This window comes from Tachyglossus aculeatus, chromosome 21 (assembly GCF_015852505.1).
Source record: "Tachyglossus aculeatus isolate mTacAcu1 chromosome 21, mTacAcu1.pri, whole genome shotgun sequence".
Lineage (NCBI taxonomy): Eukaryota > Metazoa > Chordata > Mammalia > Monotremata > Tachyglossidae > Tachyglossus > Tachyglossus aculeatus.
The window spans coordinates 46,261,715-46,283,638 of NC_052086.1; the positions used below are offsets into that span (position 1 = coordinate 46,261,715).

General features: G+C 49.1%; 1 protein-coding gene across 3 annotated transcripts in view; it reads left to right on the forward strand.

The window, feature by feature from the left end:
* The first annotated feature begins 241 nt into the window (after positions 1-241).
* Positions 242-21,924, forward strand: part of TBC1D24 (TBC1 domain family member 24) — a 45,004-nt gene continuing 23,321 nt past the window's right edge. For 2 of the 3 annotated variants that reach the window (XM_038762249.1, XM_038762251.1), the window contains exon 1: positions 242-288. The gene's annotated coding sequence lies outside the window, so the exon portion shown is untranslated. Of the gene's footprint in view, positions 289-4,591; positions 4,623-21,924 lie in introns of those variants that run through there. The other variant, XM_038762250.1, reaches the window with a different exon arrangement.

Consider the following 21,924-nt stretch of genomic DNA (forward strand, 5'->3'; position numbering starts at 1 on the left):
GGGGGCGGCAGCAGGTGGCTCGGCCGATCTGCGCATGCTCCCAGAGCTCCCAGCCCTGGCCGAGAGGTGGCGTACTGCGCATGCCCGGCAGGCGGACTCCGAAACGGGCCTCGTTTGCGTGGGGATCCGGCGAGGGGCGGGGCTGGGCGGGGAGGGGCTGCGCATGCGTGGCGCCGGCGGAGGGGGGGCGGTGCCAGTTAAGTAGTGCGCCTGCGCGGCCTGTCAGGCTGCTGATGAGCCGCCCGCCCCGTCGGTTCGGGAGCAAGGCCAGCCGTCGGGCCGGACCAGGTGAGGCGGGCGGGTTCGCTGAGTGCTGAGCGGTTTCTGCTGGGCCTGGGGGGGTGGGAGGAAGGCCATTGGCTTAGGGGACCCTCTTGGGACCCGGGGGTCACGGAAGGGAGGTCGGGGGAGGGTCCTGGGAGAGTTTGGGGGGTGATGATGATGGGAGACTTGAGCAGAGGGGGAGGCTCAGGTTGCCCTCGAAGGGCCTGGAGGTGGCAGGGGGGCTGGAAGATGTTGCCAACTGAGAAGCAGCCAATTGGCAACTCATATTGCCAGTGAGAAGCGGCGTAAGAGCCCGGGCTTTGGAGTCTGAGGTCAAATTGTTGCCAATTTGTACTTCCCAAGCGCTTAGTACAGTGCTCTGCACATAGTAAGCGCTCAATAAATACGATTGATGATGATGACTCTATTACTCTATTTAAACAGTGCCACCGTTGGGTAGGGACTGTCTCTATATGTTGCCAGCTTGTACTTCCCAAGCGCTTAGTCCAGTGCTCTGCAATCAATCCATCGTATTTATTGAGCACTTACTGTGTGCAGAGCACTGGACTAAGCGCTTGGGAAGTCCAAGTTGGCAACATAGAGAGACACGGTCCCTACCCAACAGTGGGCTCACAGTCTAAAAGGGGGAGACGGAGAACAAAACCAAACATACTAACAAAATAAAATAAATAGAATAGATATGTACAAGTAAAATAGAGTAATAAATATGGACAAACATATACACAGCTGCTGTGGGGAAGGGTGTCTCTGCACATAGTAAGCACTCAATAAATACGATTGATGATGACTCTGTTACTCTATTTATTTATTTATTTATTTTATTTGTACATATCTATTCTATTTATTTTATTTTGTTAGTGTATTTGGTTTTGTTCTCTGGCTCCCCCTTTTAGACTGTGAGCCCACTGTTGGGTAGGGACTGTCTCTATATGTTGCCAATTTGTACTTCCCAAGCGCTTAGTACAGTGCTCTGCACATAGTAAGCGCTCAATAAATACGATTGATGATGATGATGATGGGTTCAAATCCCGACTCCGCCACTTGTCAGCTGGGTGACTTTGGGCAAGTTACTTAATAATAATAATAATAGCATTTATTAAGCGCTTACTATGTTCAAATCAATCGTATTGAGCGCTTATTGGGTGCAGAGACACCCTTCCCCACAGCACCTGTATATATGTTTGTACATATTTATTACTCTATTTTACTTGTACATATCTATTCTATTTATTTTATTTTGTTAGTATGTTTGGTTTTGTTCTCTGTCTCCCCCTTTTAGACTGTGAGCCCACTGTTGGGTAGGGACTGTCTCTATATGTTGCCAATTTGTACTTCCCAAGCGCTTAGTACAGTGCTCTGCACATAGTAAGCGCTCAATAAATACGATTGATGATGATGATGATGGGTTCAAATCCCGACTCCGCCACTTGTCAGCTGGGTGACTTTGGGCAAGTTACTTAATAATAATAATAATAGCATTTATTAAGCGCTTACTATGTTCAAATCAATCGTATTGAGCGCTTATTGGGTGCAGAGACACCCTTCCCCACAGCACCTGTATATATGTTTGTACATATTTATTACTCTATTTTACTTGTACATATCTATTCTATTTTATTTTGTTAGTATGTTTGGTTTTGTTCTCTGTCTCCCCCTTTTAGACTGTGAGCCCACTGTTGGGTAGGGACCGCCTCTATATGTTGCCAACTTGGACTTCCCAAGCGCTTAGTATAGTGCTCTGCACACAGTAAGTGCTCAATAAATACGATTGATTGATTGCAGAGCACTGTACTAAGTGCTTGGGAAGTACAAGTTGGCAACATATAGAGACAGTCCCTACCCAATGGTGGCACTGTTCTAAGCGCTGGGGAGGTTACAAGGTGATTAGGTTGTCCCACGGGGGGCTCACAGTCTTAATCCCCATTTTACAGATGAGGTAACTCTGGAACAGAGAAGTTGAGTGACTTGCCCAAAGTCACACAGCTGACAGGTGGCGGAGCTGGGATTTGAACCCATGACCTCTGACTCCAAAGTCCAGGCTCTTTCCACTGAGCCACGCTGCTTCTCTTAACTTCTCTGGGCCTCAGTTACCTCATCTGGAAAATGGGGATGAAGAGTGTGACCCCCCCCGTGGGACAACCTGATCACCTTGTAATCTCCCCAGCGCTTAGAACAGTGCCTTGCACATAGTAAGCGCTTAATAAATGCTATCATTATTATTGTTATTATTATTACTTCCCAAGCGCTTAGTACAGTGCTCTGCACACAGTAAGTGCTCAATAAATACAATTGAATGAATGGAAGAGTCTGAGCCTAGGGGCAATGGGGGCTCTGGTGGTCTGAAGTGGGATGGCTCTTAAGGGGGACATGTGGGGTGCTGGATGCAGGGCTATGGGGACATGGGAGGGGGTAATAATAATAATGATGGTATTTGTTAAGCGCTTACTTGTGCAAAACACTGTTCTAAGCGCTGGGGAGATTTCAGGTTGTCCCATGGTGGGCTCAAAGTTTTAATCCCCATTTTACAGATGAGGTAACTGAGGCACAGAAAAGTTAAGTGACTTGCCCAAAGTCACATAGCTGACAGTTGAGCCCACTGCTGGGTAGGGACCGTCTCTATATGTTGCCGACTTGTACTTCTCAAGCGCTTAGTACAGTGCTCCGCACACAGCGCTCAATAAATGCGATTGAATGAATGACAGTTGGCGGAGCTGGAATTTGAACCCACGACCTCTGACTCCAATGCCCATGCTCTTTCCACTGACGTTCAGGAGGATGTTGGGCCCTGTGGGGGTGACTGGTGTGTGTGGAGTGGTGAAGGTAGCAAGGGGTAAATTATGGGACTACGGCCTGTCAGTCAATCATTTATCAAGCGCTTACTGTGTGCAGAACACTGTTCTAAGTGCTTGGGAAAGTACAATGTAATAGACACATTCCCTGCTGACAGCGAGATTATAGCGTAGAGGGGGTGGGGGGCAGACACACAGTACGGTGGTGTTAGGGTGGGTGAATGGACTGGAGGCCAGGGAGAGGGACAAGAGTGTACTGGTCTCCCTGTCCACCCTAGCTGGGGGTGGGGGTGGCAATTCCTACTGTTGTTAACTATTGGATTGGTGGTCAAATGGTTCAGATGTTGTCAAAATACTATGAATTGTTAACGGTTAGAGCGGCTGTTGGGGAAACACACATGACAGGCAAGGGCTTGATGCTTAAATACCTAGATGTTTATAGCGTGTGTTGGGTTTAATTGGCCAGATGGGAAAAGGTTCAAGCAGTGTTGGATAACTGTTCGGGACGTGACAACCTATCCGAACCTGGGAGTGTTGTCTGTCCCCGCACGACCACCTGCTGAGCGCTAAATTTGCTCGAAGCAAACAAGCCGGTAGCGGCTGTTAATCACCAAAACCTGACTAGCAGCCGCACACCCGGGGCTCCCTCCGCCTCGCTGCTTCCTCGAGGCTCCACGGGCTTCTGACTCAGGAGACAGTGAATCAAGACAGGAGCATTTAGTGGCCAGAAAGTTCAATAGCCCATCTTCAAAGTCCACACCTTAGTCAGGACTTAGCTATGGTTGCTGTGGGGCCCCATTGACTAGGCTCTTCAGCCTGTATTACTGAAAAACTGTGTTTGGGGGTTGGGAAGAGATCCAAAACGGCACATATGGGGACAGAGAGCCCAATAATAATAATAATAATGGCATTTATTAAGCACTTACTATGTGCAAAGCACTGTTCTAAGCACTGGGGGGGTTATAAGGTTATCAGGTTGTCCCATGGGGGCTCACAGTTTTAATCCCCATTTTACAGATGAGGGAACTGAGGCACAGAGAAGTGACTTGGCCAAAGTCACACAGTTGACAATTGGCGGAGCTGGGATTTGAACCCACGACCTCTGACTCCAAAGCCCGGGCTCTTTCCACTGAGCCACGCTGCTTCTCCCCATGAGCCCTTGGAAGCAGGAGCTTTGCTGTGAATTGCTCCCTTTGGAGGTTTGGGGCAGTGGGGTTGGCTTTCTGTGTGTTTCTCTTCTTCTCTCTTCCCTCTCTTCTCCCCCGGCACCAACTCCTCCACCTGCCCTGGTCCACAGACTAAGGGTGGGGGAAAGGTGAGTTTCTCCTCCAGTTCATGCCTCACCTGCATGCCCATTTCATGTCCAGCTCATATGCTCTTGTGCACTTTGAGCCCAGTTGCTGGCTTTCCTCCATCTAACCTACAGGGCCGGCCTGCAGTGTCTTCCTGAAAGGCTCCGATCACTAACTGGAAAGTGTTCTCTGCTGGGTCAAGATAAGAGAGGCTCAAACCGAAGCTTGCTGTGCAGCTCCCTGGGCCAGGACTCATGTAAGAGCAGCATGGCTTAATAATAATAATGATGGCATTTATTAAGCGCTTACTGTGTGCAAAGCACTGTTCTAAGCGCTGGGGAGTTTACAAGGTGATCAGGTTGTCCCACGGGGGGCTCACAGTCTTAATCCCCATTTTACAGATGAGGGAACTGAGGCCCAGAGAAGTGAAGTGACTTGCCCAAAGTCACCCAGCTGAAAGTGGCGGAGCTGGAATTTGAACTGATGGCCTCTGACTCCAAAGCCCGGGCTCGTTCCACTGAGCCACGCTGCTTCCCCTAAGCTCCTGGCTTAGTGGAAAGAGTCTTGGCTTGGGAGCCAGAGGACGTCGGTTTTAATCTCAGCTCTGCCTCTTTTCTGCTGTGTGACCTTGGGCAAGCCACTTAACTTCTCTGTGCCTCAGTAACCCCCATCTGTAAAATGGAGATTAAGACTTTGAGCCCCATGTGGGACAACCTGATTACCTTGTATCTATCCCAGCACTTTGAACAATGCTTGGCACATAGTAAGTGCTTAATAAATGCTATAATAATAATTATTATTATTATTACATTTCCAGCAGCCGGCACCTCCAGTCAGATCTCTGGCTTGGCTCCATTTTGGGGCAATCAAAGGGATAGGCCATTTCCCCTGCTCCATTTCTATGCTGTCTGCCCCCCCACCCCCAATCATATTGACCAAGTACCTACTGTGGGCGGAGCTGTGTACTAAGGTTTTCATCAATCGTATTTATTGAGCGCTTACTGTGTGCAGAGCACTGCACTAAGGTTTTGGGAGAATACAAGTTAGATGAGTTTCTTGTGCTCAGGGAGCTAATTGCCACCCCTTATTCAGTACCCCCCTGTGCTATGTAGCATTCTCCCAAGCACATAGTTCAAGAGTAGTAATAATGATGGTATTAAGCACTTACTATGTGTCAAGCACTGTTCTAAGCACTGAGGGAAATGCAAGGTAATCAGGCTGTCCCATGTGGGGCTCAGTCTTTAATCAATCAATTGTATTTATTGAGCGCTTACTGTGTGCAGAGCACTGTACTAAGCACTTGGGAAGTACAAGTTGGCAACATATACAGTCCCTTCCCAACAGTGGGCTCACAGTCTAGAAATCTAGTCTTTAATCCCCACTTTACAGATAAGGTAACTGAAGCACAGAGAAGTTAAGTGACTTGCCCAAAGTCACAGAGCTGACAAGTGGCAGAGCAGGGAGTAGAACCCATGACCTTTGCCTCCTAAGCCCGTGCTCTTTCCACTGAGCTACACTGCTATTGAGTGATTCTTTCCTCTACTAATTGTGGTATGGCTCACTTTAAAAGCAACATTAACCAAAAAAATCTCCTTAAAACTAAAATCCTGAATAGGTACAGTAATCGTGTTCAGTAGACTTGATAGCGGGTAAAGCCACTTGTTCATTTAAGTTAAATTTTTCACAAAGCTGGAAAATCATAACCTCTTGAAAAATTCTTGGGGAGATGGGTGAGAGGAGTTTAAGTGGCAGTAGTCTAGTAGAGAGACCATGGAACTGGAAGTCACCAACTGTTCTAGTCCCAACTTTGTCCCTGGCCTGCTGTTTGACCTGGAACAAGTCATTTACCCTCTCTGAGACTCTTTTCCTATCTGTAAAATTCCTGCTGTCCCTCCCTTAAACTCTGAGCCCTGTGTGGGTTGGGGACTGTGTCCGATCTGATTATCTTCTATCTAACCTGTATCTTAGTACAGTGCTTGGCACAGAGTACATGCTGCTATAAAAACCACCATCATCACTTTCTTTAGAGGAGCTTATAGGTAAGGGAGGCATGGGATAAGCAGAACAAGTGGTCTGGGGATGGATTCTTCAGCCCTCAACAGCATAGTTGACAGAAAAGGGCTGTGGAGCCCTCACCTGGGGGACAAGCTGCCCCTGAGGTCTCCAATCTCAAAAGAAAGGCATTAATGAAAGGGGTGGAGGGTATAAAACAAAACAATTAACAGGTGGATCAGTGAATCTCAGAAGTGCATGAGGGGATGACCAGGTGTGGGAGCAGGGTGAACTTGATCAGAGACTCACCCAGCCCCTCCATAGCCTTTCTTACTGAAAATTCTTTGCTTGCCCCTTTGCAGATCCCAGCCAAGCCAGAGAAGCAGCGTGGCTCAGTGGAAAGAGCCAGGGCTTGGGAGGCAGAGGTCATGGGTTCTAATCCCAGCTCTGCCACTTGTCAGCTGTGTGACCTTGGGCACGTCACTTAGCTTCTCTGTGCCTTAGTTAACTCATCTGTAAAAATGGGGATTAAGACTGTGAGCCCCACGTGGGGCAACCTGATTACTTTGTATCTCCCCCCCACCCCAAGCGCTTAGAACAGTTCTTGGCACATACTAATTTCTTAACAAATATGATTATTATTATTATTAATCAATCATGAGTGCTTTCTGTGTGCACAGCAATGTACTAAGCACTTGACAGAGGATAATATAACTGACACATACCCAGCCCACAGTGAGCTGGAATACAGTCTTCTAGACTGTAAACTCATATGGGCAGGGAATGTCTGCTAACTCTGCTTCATTGTACACTCCCAAGCCCTTAGTACAGTGCTTTGCTCAATAAGTATGATTGATTAGACCAGGCTTGGGGTGCTTCAGAACTGACTCCATACTGGGACTGCAGGTAGTGGGGTTGCCGTGACCTGAGTTTCTCAGTGCTCTGGAAAACCCTGGGCTGTGCATGCGCCTGTGTGTCTTGGTCTCTGTGCTTCTCTATGCTCTCATTCTAGCTTTGATTTGAACAGGTGCAAAGCTCTCGAACAGCTGCTCTGTGGCTCTCCGGTGTGAACTTCTCATTGAGGCCACTTTGGTCTGTTTAGCTCCCAGCTACAGGTTGGCCCAGGAAGCAACCTGCCCCAACATCCAGTTGCAGGCCAGGCAGATACTGTCTCTGGTGCCCCAAGCCCCTTTCTGACCTATTTGTCTCAAGGAAGAGTTTGGGGGGAAGGGAAAGACACTGCCTGTTGTCTCAGCTTTGGGTCATCTCTCAAACTCCAGATTTGCCGCTTGCGACTCTTCCTGCACCCCTTTGAAGTAGCTGCACCCTATTCTGCTATGGCTTGGAGAAGTGGGCTGTGATACCCCTAGTTCAGTCTACTTCGGAATCCTCCATAGGTTGCCAGGGTGATAGCATCACTGCAGGCCTAGAGTTCTTTCCTCTGAAAACAGCCCTAGGCCCACTTGATGGGGGACATGGCGGTATAGGGAAGTTTGGAAACCCTCTTAGACCTAAACCTGAATCTCTGATTGCCCCAGTGGCCCAGAGAAAAGGTGTCAACTCTTCTGGGCTGCTTGACTGTGAAGAACTTCAACCAGTGGATTTTACTGAGCACCTTCTGTGTGCAGAGCACTGTAATAACTGCTTGGGGAAAGTGCAATAGATTTATTTGACACAATCCTTGCCCTCAGGGAGCTGAGTGTCTAGCAAGGGAGAGACTCTGACCTGCTGGAGAGGAGATTGCAGAGAAGGGGAGGAAGACAGAACAGGAGTAGCCTCAGGGCCTTGTCTGCCCTGAGTTGCACAAGTTTTCTGAGCTTCCTCCTCTCTGACTCCATCTGTCCTCGTCTCACCTTCCCTTCTGCAGAGAACATCTGATCTGGAGAGGCACCAACTATGGCTCCAAGTTGCCCTCTCCGAGTCTTGGCTTGGTTGTCAACATGTTTCCACCTGGGGACCCTGGATCGTCCCCATTCATTCAGTCGTATTTATTGAGCGCTTACTGTGTGCAGAGCACTGTACTAAGTGATTGGGAAGTACAAGTCGGCAGTATATAGAGATGGTCCTACCCAACAACGGGCTCACAGTCTAGAAGGGGGAGACAGACAACAAAACATGTAGACAGGTGTCAAAATCATCAGAACAAATAGAATTAAAGCTATATACACATCATTAACAAAATAGAATAGTAAATATGTACAAGTAAAATAGAGTAATAAATCTGTACAAATACATACAAGTGCTGGGGGGAGGGAAAGGAGGTAGGTTCCCAGGGAAGCAGCATGGCCTAGTGGAAAGGGCACCGACGCTGGAGCCAGCATGTGCATTCTAAACCTGGCTTTTGCCACTTGCCTGCTGGGTGACCTTGGGCAAATCAATTAACTTCCCTGCCCCTCAGTTTCCTCATCTGTAAAATGGAGATTAACTCCTACTCGATTATATTGAGCACTGTGTGCAGAGTGCTGTACTAAGTGCTTGGGATTCCATACAGCAGAATTGGTAGATGCATTCCCTGCCCACAATGAGTTTACAGTCTTGAGTGGGAGACAGACATATAAATAATTATGGAAATGAAGGTCCAGTCAGGGAAGGCCTCTTGGAGAGGTGCCTTGAATAAGGGTTTGAAGGTAGGGAGAGTGATTATAAACTATTAAGAGGGAAGATGCTCCAGGCCAGAGGCAGGATGTGGGTGAGAAGTTGGAGATGAGGAATGTACGAGATCGAAGAATGGTAAGTAGGTTGGCATTTAAAGGAGCAAAGTGTGCAGGCTGGGTTGGACTAAGAAATAAGGGAGTTAAGGTAATAATAATGGCATTTACTAAGCACTTACTATGTGCAAAGCACTGTTCTAACTGCTGGGGAGGTTACAAGGTGGTCAGGTTGTCCCACGGGGGGTTCACAGTCTTAATCCCCATTTTACAGATGAGGGAACTGAGGCACAGAGAAGTGATGCGACTTGCCCGAAGTCACACAGCTGACAACTGGCGGAACCAGGATTTGAACCCATGACCTCTGACTCCAGAGCCCGTGCTCTTTCCACTGAGCTAGGACAAGGGCAAGGTGATTGTGTGCTTTAAAGTTGACATTAAGGTTCTCTCTACTTAGACTGCAGGACAGGGACTGTGTCCAACCTATCTTGTATCTATCCCAGTGCATAACATGTAGTAAGCACTTAACAAGTACCATTATTGTTATTATTCCATCCCTTGGGCACAGTCCCTCTGAGCCCCTCCCTGTCCATTCTTCTTCCTGCTGCTGATGGTTGAGAAGCCTAGCAGAGTAAGCCTGGGAATGCTGGTCAGGAGACTCAGCTTCTAGTCCTGGCTCTGCCACCAGTTAGCTGGATGATGTTGGAAAAGTTCCTGGAGCTTTCTGGACCTCAGTTTGCTCCTCTGTAAAACAGAGATAAAACCCCTGTTCTCCCTGCCTTCCTCTTTTATACCGGAAGCCCGTGTGGAATAGAGACCGTGTTGACCTCATTATTCTGTGTCTACCCCACCCTTCAATGCAGTGGTTGGCATAGAGTAAGTGATCTAATAATAATAACAGTAATATCAATCAATCAATCAATCGTATTTATTGAGCGCTTACTATGTGCAGAGCACTGTACTAAGCACTTGGGAAGTACAAATTGGCAAGACATAGAGACAGTCCCTACCCAACAGTGGGCTCACAGTCTAAAAGGGGGAGACAGAGAACAAAACCAAACATACCAACAAAATAAAATAAATAGGATAGAAATTTACAAGTAAAATAAATAAATAAATAAATAGAGTAATAAATATGTGCAACCATATATACATATATACAGGTAATAGCATTTAAGTGCTTACTATTTAAGAACTGCTCCAAGACCTGGGTTAGATACAAGTTAAGCAGGTTGGACACAATCCCTGTCCCCCATGAAGCTCACAGTACAAGTGAGAACAAGAACTTTATTCCCATTTTACAGATAAGGTAATAATAATAATAATGGTATTTAAGTGTTTATTATGTGCCAAGCACTGTTCTAAGCGTTTGGGGAGATACAAGGTTATCAGGTTGTCTCATGTAGGGCTCGCAGTCTTAATCCCCATTTGAAAGATGAGGCAACCAAGGCACCAAGTGAAGTGGCTTGCCCAAAGTCACACAACTGACAAGTGGCAGAGCAGGGATTAGAACCCATGACCTCTGACTCCCAAGCCCGTGCTCTTTCTACTGAGTGTTTGATGGTGACCTCTGAGGGCTCATTTGCTTTGCCTCAGTGGCAGGAGAAGGGAAGACATGTAGCTCCAGGGCCTCATTCCTCTCCTTCCCCCACCTCTTTGTCAGTCAGTGAATTAATAATTATAGTACTTTTTAAGCACTTACTATGTGCCAGGCACTATTCTAAGCAGTGGGGTAGAGAAGCAGCATGGCTCAGTGGAAAGAGCAGGGGCTTTGGAGTCAGGGGTCATAGGTTCAAATCCCAGCTCTGCCAATTGTCAGCTGTGTGACTTTGGGCAAGTCACTTTTTGGTGCCTCAGTTCCCTCATCTGTAAAATGGGGATTAAGACTGTGAGCCCAATGAGGGACAACCTGATCTCTTGTAACCTCCCCTAGGGCTTAGAATGGTGCTTTGCACATAGTAAGCACTTAATAAATGCCATTATTATTATTATACAAGCTAATCAGGATGGATAGTCGCTGCCCCACGTGGGGCTCACACTTTTAATCCCCCCCCCTTTTTTTTTTTTTACAGATGAGGTGACGGGCACAGAGAAGTTAAAGTGACTTACAGTTGTTTTTATTGAGCAGTTAGTACAGTGCTGTGTACACAGTAAGATTTTGGGAGAATACAGCAATAAACAGACACATTCCCTGCCCAGAATGAGCTTGCAGTCTCTCTGTCTCCCCCTTTTAGACTGTGAGCCCACTGGGTAGGGACTGTCTCTATATGTTGCCAATTTATACTTCCCAAGCGCTTAGTACAGTGCTCTACACATAGTAAGCGCTCAATAAATACGATTGATGATGATGGGCTCCACTGGCTTTCCCTGCTAGGCCGCAACCTGGAAGCCAAAGGCTGCGTGCTGCCCGCAGTGACCTCTTTGGCAGGCCCGAAAGCTGCCCCGCCCCCTTCCTCAGCTTCCCCCACGTGGAGTAGATTGAGAAGGTGATAAGTGGAGGTGAGGGCTCACAGCTGAGATTAGACTGGTATCTGCAGCCTTCAGTCGGATTGCACTGAGTCAGAGGTGACTCCACGCCAAGTTACGGAAAGCCTTAGACCACTAATTGGTGAACATGTTGCAACTTCCTCACGGGCTTATTATGCCTTAATGCCTCAGCACCGCAAAATGCTCATGTGGGGTTAGGGAAGAATCATCATCATCATCAGACGTATTTATTGAGTGCTTACTATGTCCAGAGCACTGTACTAAGTGCTTGGGAAGTACAAATTGGCAACATATAGAGACAGTCCCTACCCAACAGTGGGCTCACAGTCTAAAAGGGGGAGACAGAGAACAAAAACAAACATACTAATAAAATAAATAGAATAGATATGTACAAATAAAATAAATAAATAAATAGAGTAAAAAAAATATGTACAAACATATATACATATATACAGGTGCTGTGGGGAAGGGAAGGAGGTAAGATGGGGGCGATGGAGAGGGGGACGAGGGGAAGAGGAAGGAAGGGGCTCAGTCTGGGAAGGCCTCCTGGAGGAGGTGAGCTCTCAGCAGGGCCTTGAAGGGAGGAAGAGAGCTAGCTTGGTGGATGGGCAGAGGGAGGGCATTCCAGGCCCGGGGGGATGACGTGGACCAGGGGTCAATGGCGGGACAGGCGAGAGCGAGGTACGGTGAGGAGATCAGCGGTGGAGGAGCGGAGGGTGCGGACTGGGCTGTGGAAGGAGAGAAGGGAGGTGAGGTAGGAGGGGGGCGAGGTGATGGAGAGCCTTGAAGCCCAGGGTGAGGAGTTTCTGCCTGATGCGCAGATTGATTGGTAGCCACTGGAGATTTTTGAGGAGGGGAGTGATATGCCCAGAGCGTTACTGGACAAAGATAATCCGGCCAGCAGCATGAAGTATGGATTGAAGTGGGGAGAGACATGAGGATGGGAGATCAGAGAGAAGGCTGATGCAGTAGTCCAGACGGGATAGGATGAGAGCTTGAACGAGCAGGGTAGCGGTTGGGATGGAGAGGAAAGGGCGGATCTTGGCAATGTTGTGGAGCTGAGACCGGCAGGTTTTGGTGACGGCTTGGATGTGAGGGGTGAACGAGAGAGCGGAGTCGAGGATGACACCAAGGTTGTGGGCTTGTGAGACAGGAAGGATGGTAGTGCCGTCAACAGAGATGGGAAAGTCAGGGAGAGGGCAAGGTTTGGGAGGGAAGACAAGGAGTTCAGTCTTCGACATGTTGAGCTTTAGGTGGCGGGCAGACATCCAAATGGAGATGTCCTGAAGGCAGGAGGAGATGCGAGCCTGGAGAGAGGGGGAGAGAGCAGGGGCAGAGATGTAGATTTGGGTGTCATCAGCGTAGAATGAATCGGAGGCTCTGGGACAGTGGCCTTCCTTCCCTGAAGTCAGGTGGGAGCTCTGGAACCCGCAGGCGCCTGTGCTCTGCTCTCCGCCAGAAAGTCGTAGTATGTGCTGAACGCCAGGGGCTGGGCTGGGTGCTGGCAGAATTGGACAGGACCACCAGAATCAATCAATCAATCAATCGTATTTATTGAGCGCTTACTATGTGCAGAGCACAAACCAGAACGGTTTCCTGCCCCTGTTCTAATGGAGGAGAGCAAAGGGGTGGGGTGCGGCTGTTTGGAGAGCGTGATCTCCTGTCTAGCTGACCACCTATAGGGGTCACCTATGCCCCTTCCTTCCTCTCCCCCTCATCCCCCTCTCCATCCCCCCCATCTTACCTCCTTATTTATTTTATTTTTATGATAGCATTTATTAAGCGCTTACTATGTGCAAAGCACTGTTCTAAGCGCTGGGGAGATTACAAGGTGATCAGGTTGTCCCACGGGGGGCTCAGTCTTAATCCCCATTTGACAGATGAGGGAACTGAGGCCCAGAGAAGTTAAGTGACTTGCGCAAAGTCACACAGCTGGCTATTGGCAGAGCTGGGAGCTCCTTCCCCTCCCCACAGCACCTGTATATATGTATATATGTTTGTACCTATGTATTACTCCATTTATTTTACTTGTACATATCTATTCTATTTTATTTTGTTAGTATGTTTGGTTTTGTTCTGTGTCTCCCCCTTTTAGACTGTGAGCCCACTGTTGGGTAGGGACTGTCTCTCTATGTTGCCAACTTGTACTTCCCAAACGCTTAGTACAGTGCTCTGCACACAGTAAGCGCTCAATAAATACGATTGATTGATTGACTGCCAGATGTGGGAAGGGTCCTCCTCCGGTCAGTCCACCCATTGGATTGACTGAGCCCTCGAATAATAACAATAATTGTATTTAAGCACTTACTCTGTGCCAAGCCCTATACTAAGTGCTGGGGAAGATACAAGACTATATCATTGTAAGCTCATTGTGGGCAGGGAATGCGTTATACTCTCTCAAGCGCTCTGCACACAGTAAGTGCTCAATTAGTATCATTGAATGATTGCAAGGTAATTGAGTTGGACAAAGTCCCAGTCCCACATAGTGCTCACAGTCTTAATCCCCATTTTCCAGATGAGGTAACTGAGGCCCAGGGAAGTGAAGCAATTTGCCCAAGGTCATACAGCTGAGATGTGGCAGAGCCGGGATTAAAACCCAGGTACTTCTGACTTCCAGGCCCGTGGTCTGTGTCTGTTTATCGTTATGCTATGCTCTCCAAAGTGCTTAGTACAGTGCTCTGTACACAGTAAGCACTCAAATGTGATTGAGCACTTCTTGAGGGCAAAGCGCTGTAATAAGTGCTTGGGAGAGTTAGGTGACATAGTCCTTTTCCTCCTTTGAGTTTACAGTCTAGATATGATGAAGGAAAAGGAGATGAGTACCTCAGCTAGTGTTTAAGAAATGGGGTGTATCAGATCTACACTGGGGTCTCAGACAATTGCAGTTAACCAAGTGTTTGGGGGGTGGTGATGGCAGTTGGTGGGGAAAGAGAAGCCAGGAGAAATCAATATGGGGCATGGCCTCCTGGAGGTGATGCGAGCTCAGAATGGTGAAGATAATAATAATAATGATGGCATTTATTAAGCACTTACTATGTGCATAGCACTGTTCTAAGCGCTGGGGAGCTTATAAGGTGATCAGGTTGTCCCACAGGGGCTCACAGTCTTAATCCCCATGTTACAGATGACGTAACTGGGGCCCAGAGAAGTTGTGACTTGCCCAAAGTCACACAGCTGACAATTGGCAGAGCTGGGATTTGAACTCGTGACCTCTGACTCCAAAGCCCAGGATCTTTCCACTGAGCCACGCTCCTTCCCTATGGGGAAGATGGGGAGAGTGGTGGTGGTCTACCAGATAGGAAGTTGGGGAGGGTGGAAGTGAGATGCAGTGGGAGAGGTGAGGATGAAGCATAACCAGAAAGTTGGCTTGAATAGTGGAGGCTGGGCCAACTAGGATAGGAGTCCGATTGACACCATTAATTCCCACCAGACCCATTTTCCCCCTTTGAGAAAGGGTGCCTCCTTGGCTCCAGTTTTTCCCTTTGGAACGCCCTAGGATCTGGTTGGAAGTGTGCACGCACCGCGCCCCCCCCCCCCCCCGCCCCCCCCCACCAACCCAAACTTGTCAGACCCAAGGTGTGGCTGGGTTTGGGGGTATTGGTTCCTGTGCTCAGCGCAGTGCCTCAAATCCATCTGGTAGTCTGAGGCTGCTTGTCCAGTGGCAGCCAGCCCCGGGTGCCATCCTCCAGATCACAAATTGTTGCCAATTTGTACTTCCCAAGCGCTTAGTACAGTGCTCTGCACACAGTAAGTGCTCAATAAATATGATTGATGATGATGATGATCACAGGTTCACTCACCATACGGACCACTGGATTTTCCTCTAGGCTGTGAACTCTTTGTGGGCAGGGAACGTGCCTGTTTATTGTATTCTCCCAAGTGCTTAGTACAGTCCTCTCCACACAGTAAGTGCTCAAATACCACTGAATGAATCCTTCTGTTCTAAAGGCCAGGCCAGCCAGCATGCCCTCAGGGATTTAAGACTGATTCCTGATCAACAGTTCTGGCTGGCATCCTCCTCCACTGCATCCTCAGGCGGAGCTGAGGGATCGATTCTGGGGTGATCTCCTCCTGGCTGTCCAAATGCACGCTGCCAGCTGTCAGTGTGAGTTTTCTGGCCAGGGCTGCTACTCCACATGATGTTCACCACAGAGTTGCAGTCAGTGGACTGTTCAGCCAACCCCTTCTGTCTCCTCCTGCCTGTGTTATCTGTAGAGGACTGGTGGTCTCACTTGCTCAGCCTGTCTTCGGGGAGGGATTCTCTCTCATCCTCGGGAGCACCTTGCCAGGCTCTTCTTGCCCTGGTGAAGCTTGTGGCCAGTCCTCTCTGCTGAGCCTCCTCGAGCTAGCCCAGAGCCTCCGGGACGGGGACGGGGCTGGGGAGAAACCAGATCCGTGGGCCTACTTGGAGTCTACTTTCAGTGGAATTGTTGTCGTGGTGAAAAATAGTTTTCTCTGGCCTGGAAAAGCTTGGAGGAAACGTGGGAAGTGTCTCTCCTCAAAGGCCTCGGGACAAATTCCATTTCTCCTCCGTGGTCTTCCAAAGAACTCTTGGAGTTAATTGGAGGCAGGGTGGACTAGTGGAAAAACACAAGTTTAGGAATTAGGAGACTTGGATCTGCTCAGTCTGCTGTGTGATGTTGGGCAAACCACTTTCTCTCTGGGTCAGTTTCCTCCTCTGAAAATGGTGATAAGACCAGGGCTCTCCCTCCCTCTTAGACTGAGATTCCTATACGGGAGAGGAACTGGGTGTTTTTTTGTTTTTTAAAATTGTAACTACACAGTGGTTGTCTCAGTAAGTGCTTAATAATCATCATTATTAATCTAGTGTTTGCCAAGTACTATAGAGGCTCTTGGAAGAGTACAGTAGTTTAATAAACACACACTGTCCTTAAGAAGCTTACTGTCTAGATGGACAGACCAGCAGATAATAGATGTGATGTTGTAGGAGAGTATGTAAGATGAGAATGGGAGAATATAAAATTCATCCGAGATGAGTGTTGATCAGAATTTCTGAGGCTCTGGTGCGGGAAAGCAGGTGTCGGCCCCGTGTTTGTGCCCCAAAAGGCTGGTTCCGGAGCTCCCTTCTTGCCCAGGCAGCCCAGCGTGTTTCTGCTCTTCGCCCTCCTGACCCTGGGCTTCTCCGTTCAGTCCCGATGCCAGCTCCAGGATCTTGCACACACGTGAACCCGGAGGGCATGCTTGAGGCCAAGGGAGCAGCTTGTGGCATTGTGGGCAAAGGAAGACAGTCACCCGTCAGTCGTGTCCAAGCTGCCCCATCCCCCTGTTTTGCTAAGGGAGGGCCTTGGCCAAGGCTGGGTGTGTTCTCACAGGCTGTTCTGAGGTGTCCTGGACACCTTCACCTCTGGTACCCAAACCACTGAAACATGAGCCCAGGGATGGCTCTGCCTCAGGCTCTCCTGGAGCGTCCACACCGTCATCTCTGCCAGCCCTGGTGTCCTGGCAGGAATGCACACGTGGGGACACACACACACAGAGAAAGTATGGCTTAAATGAGTCATTGGAATGGGCTGGGGAAGCAGGGAGGGGACGGGAGAATGCCAGGCTAGTGGCTTGGCACAGCATGGGCTCATCCACCATTGTCGCCTGAATGGAGGCAGTGGAGTGTGTGGCGGGAAGCCGCTGAGGAGGAGCCATAGGAACACCCGGGTGATGATGTCAACGGGTGGTATGTATCAGGGGCTAGCTGTGTGCAGAGCACTGGACGAGGCTCTTGAGAGTATGGTAGAATAAGACACAATCCCTGCCCTCAAGATCTTACAATCTAGCAGGGGAGGTGGGCACTAAAATAAACTATAGGTAGGAGAAGCAACAGTGAATAAGGTTGTGTACATAAGTACTCAACCCTTCTCCCACCACCACCACTGTACTGAAGTGAATAAATGATGCAGTAGGGAGGGAAACTAAGGTGAGACTAGTTAGGAAAGGCTTTCTAGAGGCCATTTTTTTTTGTGGGGGGAGGCTTTGCAGTTGGGTGGAGCAGTGATCTGTCAGGAAGAGGGCGGGAGTTCCAGGCAAGGGGGTCTTTAAGAGAGAAGAGGGAGGCTGATATTGAAGGAGCAAAGTGTGTGGGCTGGGTGTAGTGGGAGGAGAACAAGGATACTTTAGTGAGGAGAGCTGACTGCCGTTAAGCTGATGATGATGTGGAGATGGATGGGCAACCACTGGAAGCTTTTTAAGGAGTGGGGAGATGTGTGCAGAACGATGTTTGAGGAAAAAATATCCAGGCAGCAGAGTGAAGTATGGATTGGAAGGGGGAGGGGCTGGAGGTAGGGAGGTCAGGAGGAGACTGAAGCTGTAGTTAAGACTGGATTAGACTAGTGCTTGGGTCCGTGTGTTGGTAGTTTGGCTGAAGGGGCAAGTCGTGACCTGGCCAACCCATGTACTTCAGTGCTCTGCAAAGAGTAGGCACTCTAATATTACTGATGGGGGCTGGCAGCCATGCTGCTTTGGCAAGGGGTAGGGGGCCAAAGGGAAAACAGTATGTGATAAGGAGGGGAGGGCTCAAACCAAGCTCCACAGGTACTGGTCTTCATCCTAGAGTGACTGTGTTTTTGGCCAGACTTGTGGCTCCAGCGTGGGCTGCTTCAACCTGTCATTGGGCTCTCTTTGCTAGACTGGAAGCTCCTCAGACTCCTTCTCCTCCTCCTCGTTCTCCTTCTCTTCCGACGAGAGCGGCATGAGGGTTTAGGCCTGGCTGTGAGGACGGGAGGCTGGGGGCTCCAGTCAGTGCTGACCTGGAGGCAGGTCCTTCCCTGACTAAGCCCTCCTTTTCTCCCACTCCCTTCTGCGTCGCCCTGACTTGCTCCCTTCACCGTGCCCTCCACCCCTGCTCCTCAGCAATTATGTCCATATCTGTAGTTTATATTAATGTCTGTCTCCCCTTGTAGACCGTAAGCTCATTGTAGTTAGGGAATGTCTGTTAATTGTTGTACTCTCCCAAGCACTCAGTTCAAACCAGCATGGCTTAGTGGCAAGAGCGCGGGCTTGGGAAACAGAGGACGTGGGTTCTAAACCTGGCTCCGCCACTTGTCTGCTGGGTGCCCTTGGGCAAGTCACGTCATGTCTCTAGGCCTCAGTTGGAAAATGGGGATTAAGACTTTGAGCCCCTTGTGGGACAACCTGATTAATTAGTATCTACTCCAGTGCTTGGCACCTAGTAAGCGCTTAACAAAGACCATCGTTAGTAGTTCAGTGCTCAGCACACAGTAAGATCTCAAATAGGAGTGAATGATCCTCAGAGTGCCTGAGGAGGACCTGACAAGCGGACCGACGGCAGTTGTTTTCCCCCACACCCCTTGGGAGTTGACAGGGAGGAGTCAGCTGCAGTCAGGAGTTGCCAAACTCTCCCCTGGACTGTGCAAGGGAAGGTACTTCAGGACATTGGCAAACTGGGCCACTCTGGCTAATCCGTTGCTGCATCTCCTCTTGTCCAGTTGCCCAGTTAGTCAAGGGGAACTGCAGCAATCCCCACACAGGGAGGCAAAAGGTGAGCAGTAGCCTCAGGAGGGTCTTGTTCGGTCACTGCCTGGGATGAACCCAGTGCGGGGTCAGTCCCTGGTGGCCAAGCCAGAAGCACCATCCCTGTCTTGCCTATCACTGAAGACAACACCACTATCCTCCCTGCCTCGCAAGCATTGCCCTCAACTCATCTCTCTCATTCAACCCGCATATTCAGGGGGACAGTGGAGCTGACTCCTGGCTTTGACAATTCATACTAGAGCTGGGGGTCTAAAGGGGCACCAAGAGTAGGGCGTACTGACAATTGTGGTGCTCACTTCCAAGCACTTGGGTACAGTCCCACGTGAAGTTTACAGCTTAAAGGGTAATAATAATGATGGTATTTGTAAAGTGCTTACTGTGTGCCAGGCACTGTTCGGGGTAGGCTGTACATGGATCTAATCCTCATTTTACAGGGGAGGGGATGAAGGTAAAAGACTTGCCCAGTGTCACACAGCAAGCAACTATTGGAGCTGGAATTGGAACCCATGTGTCCGAGTCAAAACGTCTTCCTCTGCCATAGGCCATCACATCCTCTAGACTGTAAACTCACTGTGGGCAGGGAACATCAATCAATCAATCAATCGTATTGAGCGCTTACTGTATGCAGAGCACTGTACTAAGTGCTTGGGAAGTACAAGTTGGCAACAACTGGAACATGTCTGCTAACTGTTGTATTGTACTCTCCCAAGCACTTAGTACAGTGTTCGGCACATAATAAGTACAGTGCTCCGCTCGATAAATACCATTGCTTGATTACTGTAACTCTCCCATTCAGACTACCTCGTCAGGCAGACCAACTCCTGTCCAGCAAGTCGGTGGCCCCAGTTCGGAGAGATGGCTTTGGCAACAGTCGTAGGTACCGAGCGTCCACTGGGTGTGTTACACTGCCCCAGTCACTAGGATAAGTCAAGTGACATGTCCCCTGCCCACAAACAGCTTCCACCATCAGGGAAGATGCCCCTAAAGAACCTAGAAACTGCCAGCTTGGCTTCAGGCCTGGCCCTGCAGAAGGCTGTCACAACTTCCTCTTGGTCCAGAGCCCACAGATGTCTATAACTAGCCCTGCACTTGGCACCCTGGAAACAATCATAGTTATTTATTGAGCATTTACTGTGTGCAGAGCACTATACTAAGCCCTTGGGAGAGCACAATACAACAGAGTTGGTCGGCAGCAACTTTAGAAGCAGCATGGCCTAGTGGTGACAGCACAGGCTCGGGAGTCAGGGGACCTGGATTCTAATCCCGGCTCTGCACTTGTCTGCTGTGTGACCTTAGGCAAGTCACTTCACCTCTGTGCCTGTTACCTCATCTATAAAATGGGGATGAAGGCTGTGAGCCCCGTGTGGAACAACCTGATTACCTTGTATCTACCCCACTGCTTAAAACAGTGCTTGGCACATAGTAAGCACTTAATATCACAGTTATTATTATTAGGCACATTCCCTGCCCACAGTGAGTTTTCTGTCTAGAAGGGAAGACAGATATTAATATAAATAAATTATGGTTATGTGCATAAGTGTTGTGGGGTTGAGGGAGGAGTGAGTGAAGGGTGTGTGGGTGATGCAGAAGGGAGTGGGAGAAGAGGAAAGACAGCTTAGTTGGGGAAGGCCTCTTGAATGGGCTTTGAAGGTGGGGAGACCGATTCTCTAGATTTGAAGAGGGAGGGCATTAGAGGATCAATTAATCAATCGTATTTATTGAGCGCTTACTGTGTGCAGAGCACTGTACTAAGCACTTGGGAAGTACAAGTTGGCAACATATAGAGACAGTCCCTACCCAGCAGTGGGCTCACAGTCTAAAAGACTGTAGGCCAGAGGTCAGCAGCGAGATAGACGAGATCACAGTATAGGGAGGAGGTTGATGTTAGAGAGCAAAGTGTGTGGGCTGGGTTGTAGTGGGGAACTACAACTTGTACTTCCCAAGCTCTTAGTACAGTGCTGTGCACACAGTAAGCGCTCAATAAATGCGATTGAATGAAACTAGGGAGGTAAGGCAGGAGGGGGCAAGATGACTGAGGGCTTTAAAGTTGACAGCGAGGAGTTTTCATTGTGGAGGTGGATGGGCAACCACTGGAGCTTCCTGGGGAGTGAGGAGACATGGACTGAATGGTTTTGTAGAAAAATGATCCTTGTGTGTGTGCTCATGGTGGCCTAGGTCCCCTGCTAGCGATGCCCAAACACCGGGGGCCTCCTGCTGCAGACCCAGAACCTCCCAAGGGTCCAGAGATCAATTAATCAATTGTATTGAGCGCTTACTGTGTGCAGAGCACTGTACTAAGCGCTTGGGAAGTACAAGTTGGCAACATATAGAGACAGTCCCTACCCAACAGTGGGCTCACAGTCTAAAAATCCTTGGAGCCCTCCCTCTGCTGTGTCCTCCGAGGAAGGCAGCTGTTCCCCGTCCCCCCACCCCGATACATTGAGCAGCGATGGGCCTCAGTCAGCGGGCCTGACCATGATGCAGTACAAAATGGGTGGCCTGGGCCTGGCAGCAGGAGGCCAGCGGCGGGTGGGATGGCCCACAGGAGGGCATCAGGGAAGCCATAGGGTGGCAGGTGGCCACCAGTCAAGGAACAGTTTGGTGCAGAAGCTCCTGGTGGGCAGGGAACCAGCCTCGAGCATCTGTGGTATTCTCCAGGTGCTTGGTTATATTGTTACAGCACTTATGCACATAACCATAACTTATTTATATGAATATCTGTCTTCCCTTCTAGACAGAAAACTCACTGTGGGCAGGGAATGGGCTTAATAATAATAATTGTGATATTAAGCGCTTACTATGTGCCAAGCACTGTTTTAAGCAGTGGGGTAGATACAAGGTAATCAGGTGGTTCCACACGGGGCTCACAGTCTTCATCCCCATTTTATAGATGAGGTAACAGGCACAGAAGTGAAGTGACTTGCCTAA